We start from the raw sequence: 16,617 nt of genomic DNA, 5'->3' as shown, positions 1-16,617 counted from the left end.
ATGAAGTACAATATTTCATATTTTATCAGTAACAAATTTGTTCGATAAAATATTTTTTTGCGCATTCCAAAAATGTTCATCATAAAAAGTAATTTTGGTAAAAATGATGAAAACATCGAAGTTCCCATCATCTACCGCAAGACTTATGATCACACACTATTGACCTTACTGGAGTCCTTACCTCTAAAAAGCAAACTAATTCTTTTTAGCGATCTCCAATATTGATTAATCAAGTGTGTGTGCTGATAAAAAATGTCTTCAATCAATTTTTGATTCTTTTGGTATGGTCTTATAAATAACGGCACCAACCAGAATAATTAAGACAAGTTCTAGTACTATAGACGAGCATAATTTCTACTTCACCTGATAACCTCAATAATTACTTTGTAAATGTAGCCGAAAATTTATCAAATTCTTTAACTCATCATCATGATCCGCTTCTATTTCTCCCTGATGCTAATGCTACCTCAAAAGTTTCTTCTTTATGCCCTTTGTTTTAGCAGAACTTCGCAGTACAATTGATAACATCAAACATAAATACTCATCTGGAACTAATGGACTCACATCAAAACTGTTTTCGAGTCTTCCCGATTGCACCTCACCACTTTAATTAACGTTTCATTCCAAAATGCAGTACTACGATCTCAGGGGAATACCTCTCGCATGGTTTAAGTCATACATTAACAACAGAAATTTAACTTATAAGGATTGATACAACGATGTCTTCTTGCAAGCCAATAGAATATGGAGGGCCCCAAGGATCAGTACCAGGCCCTTTTTTGTTTCTTCTGTTTATAAACGCTTATTTAGACATCAGTGGTAACATATGTCTATTTGCAGACGACACTAGTTTCTCTTGTAGCAATCCTGATCTCATGACACTTCATGGGACCAAATCTAGTGACATAATCACCATTAAATCATGGTGCTATTCCAATTCTCTCTGTCTCAACGTTTCTAAAACTTAAGTTTTATCATATAACATCATCATTGACGTCGTTGAATCTGTAAAATTCTTAGGGCTTGTTGTGGTAAATTCCTTGAACTGGGAGTTACATATTACCGCCTTATCTAAAAATTTGCGGAATGAAGTTCCTCCTGTTTTGCGCTGAGATCAGTTTCCAAAAAACTGAATCTATCCACCTTCTTAACAGTTTATTATGCCCTTATTGAGTACCATCTCCGATATGCCCTTCTGAGGTATGGGTGGTGTCACAAAAGAGAGATGGGGCTTCTTTAGAAGATTAAAAATTCTGACTCTTCTTTCCTTTTTCATCTAAAAAATCCGTTTGCCTAATTCTAGAGCACGATTCTCTAATTTCAGAGAGATCGTTGCACGGCTATCCACTTAGGAACGCAGAGCACGAACTTTACGTACCTACTCCACGTTCAGAATTATTTAAGGACTCAATATTTTACAATGCCAAAAAATGCACCATCACTTGACAATTTAAATCAAACGTATAACATCTTTTCCCGCATTCCGCAATAATTTGGGGGGAGAGTATATTTTGAAATTTTATTTTATTTGTAACTTAATTTAGTTATTTTTTAGTTTTTATAAGCTTTTGTCTAAAAATTGTAACAATTTTTTGACAATAAAGCATATTTCTCTCTCTCTCTCTCTCTCTCTATCGTGTTTCATGTGAATACGGACATAAAGTCGACATTATCAACGTCTCCTTGACATGACGGCGTGGAATAGCGGCCGGCTATTTTACCGGCAAATCGTACAAGCCTCAAGCAGTGGTGCTAGCAACAAAACTCGACCAGCTAGGCAACCACGTGGTCGATCCCCTCTCACCAACAAACATATACACCTGTAAGCTGAACGCCGGCCGATGCGATGTCGATATAGTGAAGTAGGTGAGAAAGAATACTCACCGCTGTTGCCGCTACCACACGTTTGTCGCAGAAGAGGCGAGAACAGTCGATTATTGAATGGAAATAGGTTTTATTGTTTATTGAAGATATATAGGTGGTCTATATTCACTTTTATTATCTTTCGTTGTAAAAAATAATTTATCTAATAATATATTAATTACCTAAATGCTCATTTACTTGTATAAACGAAATTTCAAATGAGCACTTTCTATTTTAATAGTGGTATCATCAAAAACTTTGTATATTTTCTTATCTGCAGAATTTGTTATCTCATATAATTTACGAGCGTTTCAAGGCGATTCGTTCGTTTTTATTATTATTATTTATTGCACAAATGCGAAAATACACATAGTGTTACCTATTTATAAACGAGGTTATATTTGTAATCTTAAAAAATTACAGCCATCAAATTTTTTTTATTTTGGTTACATTACGTAATTCGCCTATCAACCGTTTATAATTAAGTGTAGATTCAACAAATTAAGGTTTTTTTATTTATGTTTCACGTGTAATTGTTCAGATTTTTTATTTAAAAACTATTTTTGGTACTATATCCGAATTTCTGAAACAGCGGCAACATTTTTAGATTGATTGAGGTAAATGAAAGAAATATCTGGTTAGAATGCTGCTAAAAACCGTTATTTCGAATTATTTCAGATTATATTTAGTAAACGTCATCCAGGAAAAAATGCACCTGTTAAAAAATATTAATGAGTTTCTACTCATTTGATAATACTATTATATAAACAAAATTTATAAGACTACGAGTAACTTTTGGCATATTTTTTTGAAAATTAATTCCTCTGATATAAATTTTTTATTCATACTCAATAACGATGAAATTTAATAAAAAAAAGAACTAAATCTCTTTGATGACTTCTCGTATATATAGATTATACTATATATGTATAGAGTGAGGTGTAAATAGTTTTGGAAACTTCGGAACTAAGTTGTAAAGTGGGTGGATCCGCTGACCTTAGAATGAATGTTCTCATTCTTGTTCTAATCGTCTTTGGAATTCACTGTTCTTGTCAGTCTTTGAAGGGGAAGCGAGATAGAGAAAGGCCTTGACAATTTCGAATCTTTCGATGCTCTTGGTGCTCATAAAAACTAGTTATGCCGCCGTGCGCGCTAGCCAGAACGGTCGATCACACCATTTTTTATGGTAGTTTAGACAGGATCGGATTCAATATTAAATTGTGTCACATAATTTTCTTTTTATTGATTAGAGAAGATAATCCTTAAAAGGACTTGTACAGACAAAGCTTCTTTTGCTCTTTACCCCATTTGAAATTGATAAAAATTTTACTGAATATCTACGAAAATATTGATTTTACAGAAAAAAGTTTTGAACAAAAAATTATACAGAGTGTTTCCATTTATTGCGAAAAAATTCGAGTAGATGACGTGAAAATAATGCCGTGGCATTAAAAAATTTTTTCATACGACTCTCCGTTTTTGAATTATGAGCCTTTAAAGTTGCGGAATCAGAACTTATATTTAATTATATTTTCTAAATTATAATTCCAACATTATGAATTATTGATGATTGATTACGTATGTTCATGTAGTGTATTTGACAGAATAAATCATTCTACACTACTATGCGCTGGTCAGGGGCGGCTCACGCCCAATGGTTAACAATTCGTAACTATTACAGGGACGAACTTATAATCTAAAGATAGCAGAAATAAATTTTTAATAGATTTGTTAACGAAAAGGTACGCTTAAGAGATATGTAGATGTTTAGATCGTTGTATATGTCTCAATAAAGAGACATTCTGAAGAAAATTATCATAAATAGTAATTATTTATTGAAAATACTTACATGAGGTACCAAAACACAACGAAACATTTTTTGGAGAACTAATGAATAAATAAATAAATGTTTGTACTACATACTATCGAAGATCATACTACTGGTACAGGGTGCGGCAGCATAACTTCCTTTTTTAAAAAGTTCGCCATTTAGTCGGTAGATGTCGTAACGGAGTGCTAGTGGTCTCGTTCGAGAGGGGGGACTATAAAGTTTTGTCCCGGCACAGTTCAGTCGCCATCATGCGTTGGAACAGTGAGGAGCGTGCGTTTGCCGTTGAGGTTTACTTTTCGAGCGGATGTTCTGTGATCGCAACCCAGCGCGCCTTTCGGAATCGCTTTAATTTAGCCCCCTTGGCCCCTGCCCCGGACCGGAAATCAATTGTTACGTGGGTCACTACGTTCAGATAAACTGCAAGTGTGACAAGACGAAGAACTGGAGTCCCTCGGCCCATTAGATCACCGGAGAACATTGAGTTAGTTAGAACTTCAGTGTTGCGATCACCATGGCGTTCTGCGCGCAAACATGCGTCTGCCCTTGGACTTTCCGATCGTTCTGTGAGGAGAATACTTCATGATGATCTTCATTTTCATCCATACAAGATGGCAATTGTGCAGGAACTTTCTGAACGTGACTTCAATTCTCGGAGGAACGCGTGTGAGGTTTTTCTGGAAGTCGTTCCTGAGGACGCTATTGTTTTTTTTAGTGATGAAGCCCATTTTCATTTGTGTGGATCCGTAAACAAACAAAACATGCGCTACTGGGCTGATACCAATCCTCGACAATTGCATCAACGGCCTTTGCATTCACCTAAAGTCACAGTGTGGTGTGCAATTTACTCACGTGGAATTATTGGTCCCTGGTTCTTTGAGGAAAATGAAGTCACAGTGACAGTGAATTCGCACCGGTATGTAAACATGTTACAGGAATTTTTTTTCCCACGGCTAGATGAGTTGGACTTAGGGGACACTTGGTTCCAACAAGACGGAGCAACGGCACACACTTCAAGAACATCGATGGCTGTTTTGAGGGAACACTTCCCAGAGCGCCTTATCTCAATTAGGGGCGATTTGGAGTGGCCAGCCCGCTCTCCCGATTTGACCCCTTGTGATTATTTCCTATGGGGTTTTTTGAAATCCCGTGTGTATGTGAACCGTCCAAGGACCCTACAAGATTTGAAGACGAACATCCAGGAAGAAATTGCCAACATAACGCCTGCTATGCTGGCAAGAGTCATGACAAACGCCAGAAATCGGTTTACTCAGTGTATGGAGAATGGGGGACGTCACCTAACTGATTTGATCTTCAAAACTCAGTAAAACAAAACTTTATGTATGTGCCTGTATTATAAAAAACGAATAAAAATTTTCTGATTCATACAATAAGTTTTATTAACTTTTGAAAAAAGGAAGTTATGCTGCCGCACCCTGTATAAGAAAAATCTTTAAAGAGATTAACATTTGTATTTCATCTTCATCTTAATAACATTTTTCCTAATGAGTGGATTGGTTGAGGAGATCCATTTGCATGGCCATCACGTTCCCCTGAATTAAATACAATGGATTCATTTTTTGGGGGATATCTTAAAAGTATGCAACATCTGTAAATACAAGGAACGAAATGATCGATAGAATAAATTTCCATTTTGACGCTATAACACAGAATCTTGGAGTGCTCTTCCAAGTTCGAAGAAATATCCTCCGTAAGCTCCGGGAGTGGGTAGAAATACAATGTGTCCTTTTCGAACATGTCTTATAGTTTCTTTTTTGTTTTTATTTGATAAGTTATACTAAATTTCGACAGTAAGCAGTTCAGCTAGAAAATATTGATTGTGTTTGAATACCTCTCCTGTAAATATTTTCAATAAATAATTACAATATATGATAATTTTTTTCAGAATGTCTCTTTATGGCGAACAGTTCTCTTAGCGTGTATAACGATATAAAAATCTACATAACTCCTAAACCATAAATTTTATCGAGTTGAACAAAGAGTATCTTTTTGTTGAAAAAATCAATTGAAAAATTCATTTTTGATATCTTTAGATTGTACAGGTGGTCCCTGTAACAGTTACGGATTGTTAACCATTGGGCATAAGCCGCCCCTGGCCTCCAGATGTAGTGTAGAATGATTTATTCCGTCAAATACACTACATGAAAATACGTAATCAATCATTAATAATTCAAGATGTTCCAAGGTATAATTTAGAAAATATACACAAATATACATTCTGATTACGAAACTTTAGAGGCCTATAACTCAGAAACGAGGGCTCGTATGAGAATTTTTTCATATCACATTATTATTTTCACGTCATCTACTCGCTCCCGAATTTTTTTCATCAAATCCGGGAATACTCGGTATACAGTTTTTATATAAGCTTCTTTTTGCTGTTATGACCTATAATACGTCGGCGGGAGTCATATCGATTATTTTTTTTTTCGGGGTTACAGAGAGGACGGTGGTTAACGTTCGCTTATACATTTGGATGTGTCGCTACCATCGTTTCTACACCGAGAGAAGATTAGGTTAGGTTCGTCAATTTGACGAGATTTGTCAATATATTTTGGGTAATAACAACCAAACGTAAAAAAATGTATATAACATTTTATGTAGAACTTTTTAGGAACATTTTTTGTTTAGGGTTTAACTTAATATTGAAAATAGTAGAGGAATAAAAATATCTGGTTTTGATGGTCTTCTCATTGAAACATATTATCAAAATATTTAACTTTAGGGTTTCGTATTCCGAAAAAAATTACAAGAGTGATATTCAATATAAAAAATACTTATATATAAATAATAATAATAATGATGATGAGGCTAAGGCTAGCGTACGTAATTCATCAAGTGTACCTCGTTTCTTGTTTCATTTTCCTTCCAATCTTTTCTATTTTTTGCTTTTGTTTTCCAGTCCTGAATTTCTCTCTTTCTCTTAGGTCTTCCATCACCTCTGCGTACCATCTTTTCCTTGATCTTTCTTTTTTCTTGTTCCTGTCTGTTCTATATCCATAATTATTGTTGTTTCTCTAAAATTTGGCATTCCCTGTATGTGACCCAGATACTCCTATATTGGATCTTATTATTTTGCTCATTTCTGCTTCTCCAAATAATTTCCGTATTTCATGATTTGTTCTTCTCAGCCTCCTTTTCATCGTCTAGTATCCTCCTTTGCCATATATCTAACTTCTCTTCCTCTGCTTTGTTAAGAATCCAAGTGTCGCTTCCATAGCTCACTTGGTCTTATTATTGTTTTGTATAGGTGCAGCTTCGCCTTTCTGGAGATTTTGTTCGTTTCATGTTATGTACGAGGATGATCCCAAAAGTACCTAGCGTGACCTAGAGATGGCGGATTTGCTTGTAAATACCGCTGTATTAGAAAGTACACAAACTATACAGCATATGTTCGAAATTTGCAGACGCCACGTTGTTTAGTATTTGTTTGGTAGCCATCAATAGTAAACGTTTTCAATGAATTTGTAAACATGGAAAAAATTGGTCATCGTTATGTGTGGCCAAAATTTATAATTCAAAGTTTGAATAGCTTCCTCATGCACCCTATACGCCAGATTTAGCCCCTCGGATTATTTTCTGTTCCCAGACTTAATACATTGGCTCGATGGTCAAAGATTAATGGCTATTTTAAAGAGCTTGACGATTCTTATTATAAAAAGGGTATCGAACTTATTGAACTTCATTGGAAAAGTATATGGAGCTAAAAGGAAATAACGCTGAAAATTAAATATAAGTTTTTTCCAAAATTTTTGTATTTTTTTTTGTTGGGCCACGTATTTCTGGAACCATCTTCCAAATCTGAGAAAACACTTTACGTTACTTTCAAATGTGTTTCAATATTTTTTCTAAAGGGACTATTACCGTTAGGGGCTTGCGGCTATTGGTAGATTGTATTATTTAGATAGTGTGATTTAAATCATAATTGTTACGTTGAAATAAAATATTTCAGGACTTCACCATAAATAGTAGCATATGATGTGAAAAATTTCGTGTAATGAATTTAAACATCGATACGATTCCGTCGAGAAATGAAGAAATAAATTACTTCATTTCCTTTTATCTCTCGCTCTTTCCTTAAACGAAAAGAAACAAATTAATTGACATTTTATTACGATTTAACAATCGTGACGTGCGTACACGTTGAAAGACATCGCAAAAAAGCTTACGAAAAACATAGGTACGATAAAAATCGTTATTTATTCAGTTGAATCGATTACTTCATTTATTCGAATCGATATCAATGAAAAATCTGGTTTTACGTGTTGTTTCTTCACATTTTTACTATGGATCTAAATTTATTAATCATGTTCTAAAAAAAATCATCGAAAATTAGATAAAATGTCATAAACTAAACTCAATTTATGAAGGCAGCTCCTTTACACAGTCGTGTTAAGCAAAACAATTTCATTTATTTTTGTTTTAAGTCAGCTTGATAAAAATTTGACGAAAATATCATAGTTATATAACTGACAGCCTTTTTAAGTTGATTGATATTACTGTCAATATTCATAATTTGATGCATTTAATTCACACATCTTTAAAAGGAAATCAATTACATGTGAAAATTTGTACGCAGGCTACAGGTGAATGTCCAACCATTTTGATGGAAAGTGAACAAATGTATGGTCATACGAGTGCTATTTGAGTTGTTTACAGATACTTGAAGCAATAATTTTGTCAAAAAAAGAAATTACATAGCAAACATTTTCGGGCTATGATTATCTCTGACTTTCGATGTGGATTAAACCAACAGCACTGTGCATATCAACTCGCTTCGACTTTTGGTGATGAAGCACCATCTCGAGCCCACCGTTTTTCGCTGCTCTTACGAATTCAATCGTGGTCGCACTTCGCTACCGCATAATTTGACAATTGCTCATAAAAAAGCTCGTGTCGATAAGCGACGAATCATAGATCTATGTATTTAAACCCAAAACTAAACAACAAACCACTTTATGGGTCTTTTAAGACAATCCAAATCCAAAAAAGTTGTTCGCGCACGAATCATTCAAAGCAAATGGTCTGCTTTTTGGGAATAACTGGACATGTCACCGTTCCATTAGAACAACATAGAATAGTCAATTCTTGAGGATGCACCAGCATTTGTTCGCCAGGAATCATGGATCCATGCATATGACCAGGAAATTGTAATCGATTGTATCGGTCTTTCGAATCGAGCCAAATCCAACAAAAGTTGTTGGCGTACGTAGCAATTGATCGCCCGTTTTTTGGGAATAACTGGACATGTCGCCACCGTTACATTAAAGCAAATAGAACCGTCTACTCTGAATGATACATCAGCATTTGTTTGCCAGAAGTGTTCAAAACAATCAGGGATACCACTCGCAGGAGACGAATCAGTCTCCACCACGACAATGCGAGGTATCACACATCAGTTCAAAGGAAAACGTTTTTGAACAGTGAAAACATCGAATTGATGGGTCATCCACTTTACATTCCTTGTTTGGTACCCAATGATTTCTTCTTATTCCCACAAATAAAAAAAACTGAGAAGTCAACGTTTTTCTACACCTGAAGAAGCGGTTGATGCGTTCAAATCACATGTTTTGGATGTACCTCAATCGTAATTGAAAAAATGCTCCGACAATTGGTTCAAACGCTTGCTAAAGTCTATCAACCTTCGTATTTTGTGTACATCCTTCTAAAGACTAGTCTGATGGAGATAAATCGTGAGATTTGTCTGGCTTCTCTTGTGTATCCCTTCTTGCAACGATTTAACATACACGTGGTTTCATCTAAACACAATTCAACCTAATAGTTTTTTACTTAAACATTTTTTTAATAATTTTAATTCGAAACTACTTTAACATTGAAACTAGGGCTAGTTTTATTCTCATTGTTAAGTTAGGCACAAAATATTGAATGAAATTTGAGGTTAGGATTTTGATTAATACTTTTTTCTGTGTATTACACTCCAAAAGCAAAGTGGCAAAAGTTATAATTAATGCTAGTGATGCACTGACCACTTTCTTCTTGTTTACTTTACCTAGTTTTATTATTTTCATTTTTAAACCTCACACAAATGTTAAATAAAATGCAATAAATTGCATGCAATTTTTTGCATGTTGTCTTGCATCATGTCAAGCGGCCTTTAGGCACGAAACCGTTTTGATTCCAGCGGTACTATTATAATGCTTTTCCCATTAGGCCCATTCAAACAGCAATTTTTACTATTGTCAACCCAATCGAAATTTACCACATCGTGATTGTCAAACCATATTTCATCTAGATAAATCATGGGTCTATTAGAACTTTGGTAGTTTTTTATCTGGCGCAAATAATCTTGTTGCCATCGACCGATCCTTGACGATTCGGTTAGTGCCATCCGTTTATCAGTTTTTTGTGTTTTATAACACATGCTGACAAAACTTCTGTTCGCTTTATATAAACTAAAAATTGCCCTACGCATAAAATCTTGACTTGTCAACTGATTTCAGTTTTTCTTTACATGCTTTTCTGTTCTATGAATGATTCAAAGCAACCCCTTTCGTGACTACTCGTACTCGATGGAGAATTTATTTAATCTAGTTAATTCAGCAATTCTTATTATGATTGCATTATCAGATTGCTAAATATTTTCCTTTTTAAAACATTCGAAGTTAAAACTATCTGTCATGAAAATTTCTGCGTTTCGGTTTTCGGATACGATCTTTCTAACTAAAATATTTTCAAAGATGGTCGATTTCATGTTTACTTTTCTATACCTAAACTTACCGTTATCCAGATATTAAATGTTTACTGTGAATTTTTAGAGGTGCAGGTGCGGTCTAAATTTTATTTTGACCTATTGCTACAAGCACTGAGAAATAAAAAAGTATTTTTCTTTATCTTGTCAAGGTCTGTAAAAAAAATCAAATCAAATTGTATTTACTAATCCTATTCCAACTTTTAGTCGTTTCCGAGATTTTTGAGATTTTAAATTATTATTGTATTATTTTAACAAGTTTTAATTTTTTATGCATACTTTTAGTAGGCTTTGTAATAAATGATTATTTAACTGTCATTAGTCAATTGTCGATACTTTCGAAAATCGTTAAAATGGCTAGTTCTCAATTTAATAACGAATAAATAAAATTTAGACCACACCTGCATCTTTAAAAATTTACAGAAAAAATTTAATATTTGGATAACGGTAAGGGAAAGTATACATGAATTTACCTCATTTTTCACCTCTGAATGCATTAAAATAGAAAAAAATAGAAAAATTTGATATTTATGAAGTTAAACTTTGAACACTTCTTATACACACCCTGTAAAAAATGAAAAATTTGTTATCATAAATTCAAATACGTCTGACTTGCTTAAAGCAACTGAATAGAAACCATTTTCATATCTTTAAGGGTATCCAAGTAAAAAAATAATTTATAAGGGTCTGCAACGGTCAAATTTTTTACAAAAAAATTGATAACTCAAAAAGTATGCATTTTTCGAAAGAAGTTTTCAAGCAAAAGTATACAAAAATTTTACGTAAATTTTATAAATATTTTAATATACAGGGTGTTTCATTCAAAATAATAAAGTTACAGTCTTACAGTTCTACCGGAAGTCGGCCACCCAAACGTAGAAATTTTCATGATTTTACTATAAGTATTTTGTCATATACAGATAGTTTTAACTCGTCGTGGGACACCCTCTATTTAAAATAACTTGCTTTATTATTAAATTCATACCTGTCTTCATTCTCACTACACTGTACAATTTCATTATCTTCATTTGCCCATGGTCTAAAGAACGCCACACTTTATTCAAAGAAATTTATGAATTAAACAAATCTCACCTAGCGACGCCACTGCTTATCGCCGGCTGTCTGGCAGGAATATTTCGAATAAATTGTGTGCATACGCCTTCCGACAGCTGCGGCCAATAGAAATACATTTATGTTTACGATTCGATGTTTTCATTGGTAAACAGTGGAGATGTTTACCGAATATTATACGGGGAGTAAACATTATTTTTCATTTCTTAATTTGGTATGAGTGCCGTGCGTATTTATGATATACTAGTAATATTCGTCGCGGCTTCGCCCGCGGTTTATTAATTCAATTTGGAAGTGTTATAAAGAAAAGATCAAATCGATTCCTGCCACTTTCAAAGATTGACCTTGTGATTTATTGATTGTCATAGCAAAACAGACTCTAATAGGGAATTGTATTCTTTTAAATTGAAAAGGGTAGTCTGAAGGTATAAGGGGTATGCGTGGAATAAAGACTGATTCCCCTCTGGCACATCCGGTTATAATTGTAGCCTGGATTACGTTTTTCTGAAGAGCGTTCACATACACGCAGTCTCGTACCGTTGCACAGTTTCAAAAATTTTTGTTCAACTCTTTGAACTCTTTCCAAGTCGAATTTTGAAAATCGCAGAAATTGGTTTTTAGGTATTTGTACAGAGAATGTTTTAGTGCAAAAACGATATCTGAATTAGCGGCCGAAAAAAACGAAGACAAAATCCTTTCTTAGCGCACACACCGATACAAACATACCCTCAAAATTTCATGTCTCTATCTTTAATAACCTTGGCTCTGGGCGTTGATGAGTGAATGAATCAGTCAGTCAGTCAGGACATCCTCTTTTATAGATATAGAGATTGATTGTTCATCGCACAACTGTCTTCTGCAATTAATATTGGAAGAACTATAACATGTAATTTTCTAGGTTATAACAAATGCAAATATTTAGTGTACCCTGTATACTTCCAATAGACTTTTTTATTATATTGTAAACTTAAAATCAAATTACGATTCTTTATATATGCGTGTCGGCAGCTAAAATATTTTAGTGTGATTGAAAGAAAAATACGATATACAACAACTTGAAAATTGGGTTAATTATTAACTTCCGTTACATTTTTGGAAATTATGTAACACGCATGCAACAATGAAATATTTCTAAATATGAATGAAATTTATTTTAAAATCAAAATTTGTACAACAATAAAAAATGTTTTCGTGAACTTTGTTAATGGTGAATCAGAGAAAAACGTGAAAATGGAACCAATTTATCATTGTTACTTTTTTTCTATTTTTAAACGTATACAGTGTGATCTGAAAATTATAGAACGTTGTGCTTGGGATTATTAATCAATACAATTATAGAAATTAAAATGTTTGAACATAATTATTATATTACACGTTGAAATAATGTAAAAGTACAATAATTCATTACCTTTGAACATAATTATGTAAAAGTATGTATATGTATAAAATAATGTAAAAGTACAATAATTCATTACCTACCGGGTGGGCAACAAAGAACGACCGGCGGCCATATCTCGGGAACGAGTTTTATTACACATTTGGTCCACCACCATTAGCGGCGTATTTGAAAATATAACATTTAAAAAAAAACAATTTTTTCAAAATTTATATCGATAATCGAATTCTTCAATTCTTCAAGTCTGTTTTTCTCATTCTACAAGTTTTAGGTTATTTGTTTAAATAAGAGGTGGGGGAGAGTGGAAACCTTGTTATGAAAAAATGCTTGCCCGATGTTGATAAACTTGATGTTTTCTAAAAGAGATTTTGTCCAGCTATACAAAATATATGAATTCTAACCAATTTAATTAGGAACTTGTAAACTAAACTAAACTAAACTAAACTAAATTAACATTGGAATTGAAAACATTGTCGATATCTTTTTTTGTTCCGAGATATCTTAAGTAATGTGGGCGCAAAATTTATTGAAAGAATCGAAAATCTTATATAGGGTGTTCCGGGACATTATACAAAAAATTCGAAAGTGAGTAGATGAAGTGAAAATAATGCTGTGACATAGAAAAAAAATTCTATTACGACCCCTCGGGCCCACAGCTTCAAAACTTATATTTAAGTATATTTTCTAAATTATTCATTCGAGCTTTATGAACTTTTAATGGATACATATGTCCATGTAGTATGTTTGAAGGAATAAATAATTCTACATTACTACCTGAAGGCCTGTGGCGGCTCATGCCCAATGGTTAACAATTTTTTAATTTTAGGACAACCTGTACAATCTAAGGTAATTTCATACTATCGCGGTCCCCTCGTTTTTTGGCTCTAGAAAAATTTTCTTTAAAATTTTCGTGTTTACGGCGGATTTGTGAAAAAAAAATTTGGGAAATATCTCACCTGGAGATTTTATATAGTTTTATGACTAAATGTGATCATAAACGCACTTCTTGGCATATAATCGTTCATAACTTTTTTACAAAGCGTCAAACGCAGTTCGTATATTTTTTTGTTAATGCACCCAAAAAAACGAACATTTTGAGGAAAAAAATTGAAAAATGTTTGTTTATCCATTTTTTATCTCCCTTAAAGATTTCATAAGGTTTTCTGACTTTAAATTTTATCATAAACGTTCTGGAAAATCGAAAAATCATCTGATTTCGATGCTTTTTTTTTAAATATAGGAAATATCTCACTTGAAGATTTTATATGGTTTTATGACTTAAATTCTCTTTAACAGTCAACCTTAGTAAGATACCATTTTTTTAATGGTGAAAATTTTTAATTTTTCAAAGTTAACTTCTAATATTGTACACTTGATTACAATAAGTGATTCTAAGAATGCTTTTGTACATATAACTTTAATGATTACTTGATAAAAAAGGTACAAACGATTATATGTGAGAAAAGGTCAATTTTAATTATTATTTTTAATTGTAAAAACATGATAAATCAACATTTTTGTATGATTTCTTTTTCAATTTGTTTGTTTTTTTTTTGTGTACATTATGAAAATAAGTATAACAACTTTATTAGATTATTTGGAAAAAAGGTGTCAACAATTATACGTGAATGAGTGCATTTTCATGAACACTTAAAGCCCTGAAACCAATATAAGTTTTCATTTTTTTTATTCCCATAATTTTCTTGGTAAATTCGCCGTAAAAATGAAGATTCAAACAAAAATTCATCGAAATCGGATGATTTTTCGATTTTCTAGAGCCAAAGAACGAGGGGACCGCGAAAGTATTAAATTAACCCAATCTGAAGATAGCAAATATGATTTTGTCCATAGATTTTTATACGAAAAGGTACTTTTTGTTTAATTAGATAAAATTTATGGCTTAAGAGGTATGTAGATTTTTAGATCGTTGTACATTCCTTGGCATGTATCGTTCGCCATAAAGAGACATTCTGAAGAAAATTATCATAAATTGTAATTATTTATTAAAAATACCCACAGAAGGTATTAAAACACACTGTATAGAGTGCGACTCAATTGGATAAATTTAAAAAAAAATTTTTTCAATTTCATATTCACAAATATACCTTCCAGTGGTGGATATATAATTTTAAAAATGATTCCACGTGTTTCTCAGGGCAACTTTTGTTACAATTTTCCCTGATGCTGTAATATAATCCGTTCCTGACGACGGCTATTATTAGTTGCCCACCCGGTATATATACAACAATTTCTCTCCTCAATCTTATCAAAAGTACTATAACATCTTTCTACAAGTTGAATAAGGATGTGAATGAGGGGTCTGTTTGTCGCAAACCTTTCTGTGTTGAATTCGTTGGAAGTACTGCCCTTCGAAGTTACTTTGCTTTCGGTTTTTCGTATCATTCCACTATTCTTCTTCATTAAAATATCAAAGGCCTTTCTGTAATCAATGAACAGCAGATACTGACTTGATTTTTTTCATAAGCATCCTCTTGAAGTTGTTTCGTAATGAAAATTTGGTCTATTGTAGATGAAAGCCTCCTTGGTACACTTATATATTTTCTTTGTGGTATTTGTCCAATCTGTTTTTCAATTTAGTAATACTGAGCGAAACTATTGTCCCCTCTCTATCAATCGCTTACGATAAATTAATTTTTTTTCTGTATTGAGGTTAGTTAGAGTTCAATCTACTTCAAAGTCTTGCGCTTCCAACAGTTTCCTAACGGACTTAAATGTATCCTAACGGGATGTTCTTTATTATTATCATACGATTGCAAATGACGAAATTACGCATTACGAAATTGTGTTAAAAATAAGCATCCATTTGGTATTTAGATGTACCGTTACGTGACCGTTAGACGTGAACAAAAATAACAGTTCTTTTTATAATAGAAGAAGTAGGGTGGAAACTTACATTCAAACTCGATGACTGCACAAAATTTGTCGGAATATTTTAAGACTAGATTGATTGCGATTCATTTCATTGTGTATTATAAAAAAATTAGAAAGTTTGCTATAATAGTCCGGTAACCATGGGATTTGCAGACAAATACGAGGGTGGGTTGAAAAATCGGTTTCATTTTGAATTTTCCCCCATTTAACCAGTGTCGAAATTGGCGGCACGACTACGATTTCCTTGGCGCCTGGATTTGACTATGCCATTTTGTAAATCGACCCAAAATAAGTCGAAAATGAATTTTTCAGTATCTCGCTTCGTTTTCGAGATATCGATACTTGAAGTTGGAAAAACTTATTTTTATCTAATATTTGTATATATCAACCTAACCTAATATAACCTAACCTTCTCGAGGTGCACTTTGAGTGTAAAAAGTTCAAAAATTTTTTTACAGCAAAAATTTTTTTAGACAATTTTTTGTGAGGACTATTTTAGTTTTATTTTATTATTACTATTTTCTTATGGGGGGCTTCGCCCTCCACATGTGAGTTTCGAGAGGGGAGATTGGGAGTAGATAAATTCGGAGTGGATAGATATGGAACGATTTTTACAGTCATTTTTCTTATTCGGTTGATTTTGTCGTTAAAAATAGGATAAATGGTACAAAAACAATTGCTAGAGAACTTTTTCAGGATAATTGTGAAATACTACAGTCGTGTGGCTTTTCAATTAAAAAATAAACGAAAATAAATAACTCTTAAAATCATTCAGAAAGTACTTTTTGCTCGAAAGAGAATATTTTTACATTAAATTACTAATTAAATCTTCAAACT

General features: G+C 33.1%; 1 protein-coding gene across 3 annotated transcripts in view; it reads left to right on the top strand.

Moving 5' to 3' along the window:
• LOC130453065 (LIM domain-binding protein 2) overlaps window positions 1-16,617 on the top strand; it is a 104,242-nt gene that overhangs the window by 35,997 nt on the left and 51,628 nt on the right. The gene's annotated exons all lie outside the window — the stretch shown is intronic.

The sequence above is a fragment of the Diorhabda sublineata genome, chromosome 2 (genome assembly GCF_026230105.1).
Source record: "Diorhabda sublineata isolate icDioSubl1.1 chromosome 2, icDioSubl1.1, whole genome shotgun sequence".
Classification (NCBI taxonomy): Eukaryota; Metazoa; Arthropoda; class Insecta; order Coleoptera; family Chrysomelidae; genus Diorhabda; species Diorhabda sublineata.
This window is presented reverse-complemented; position numbering and strand designations above follow the sequence as displayed.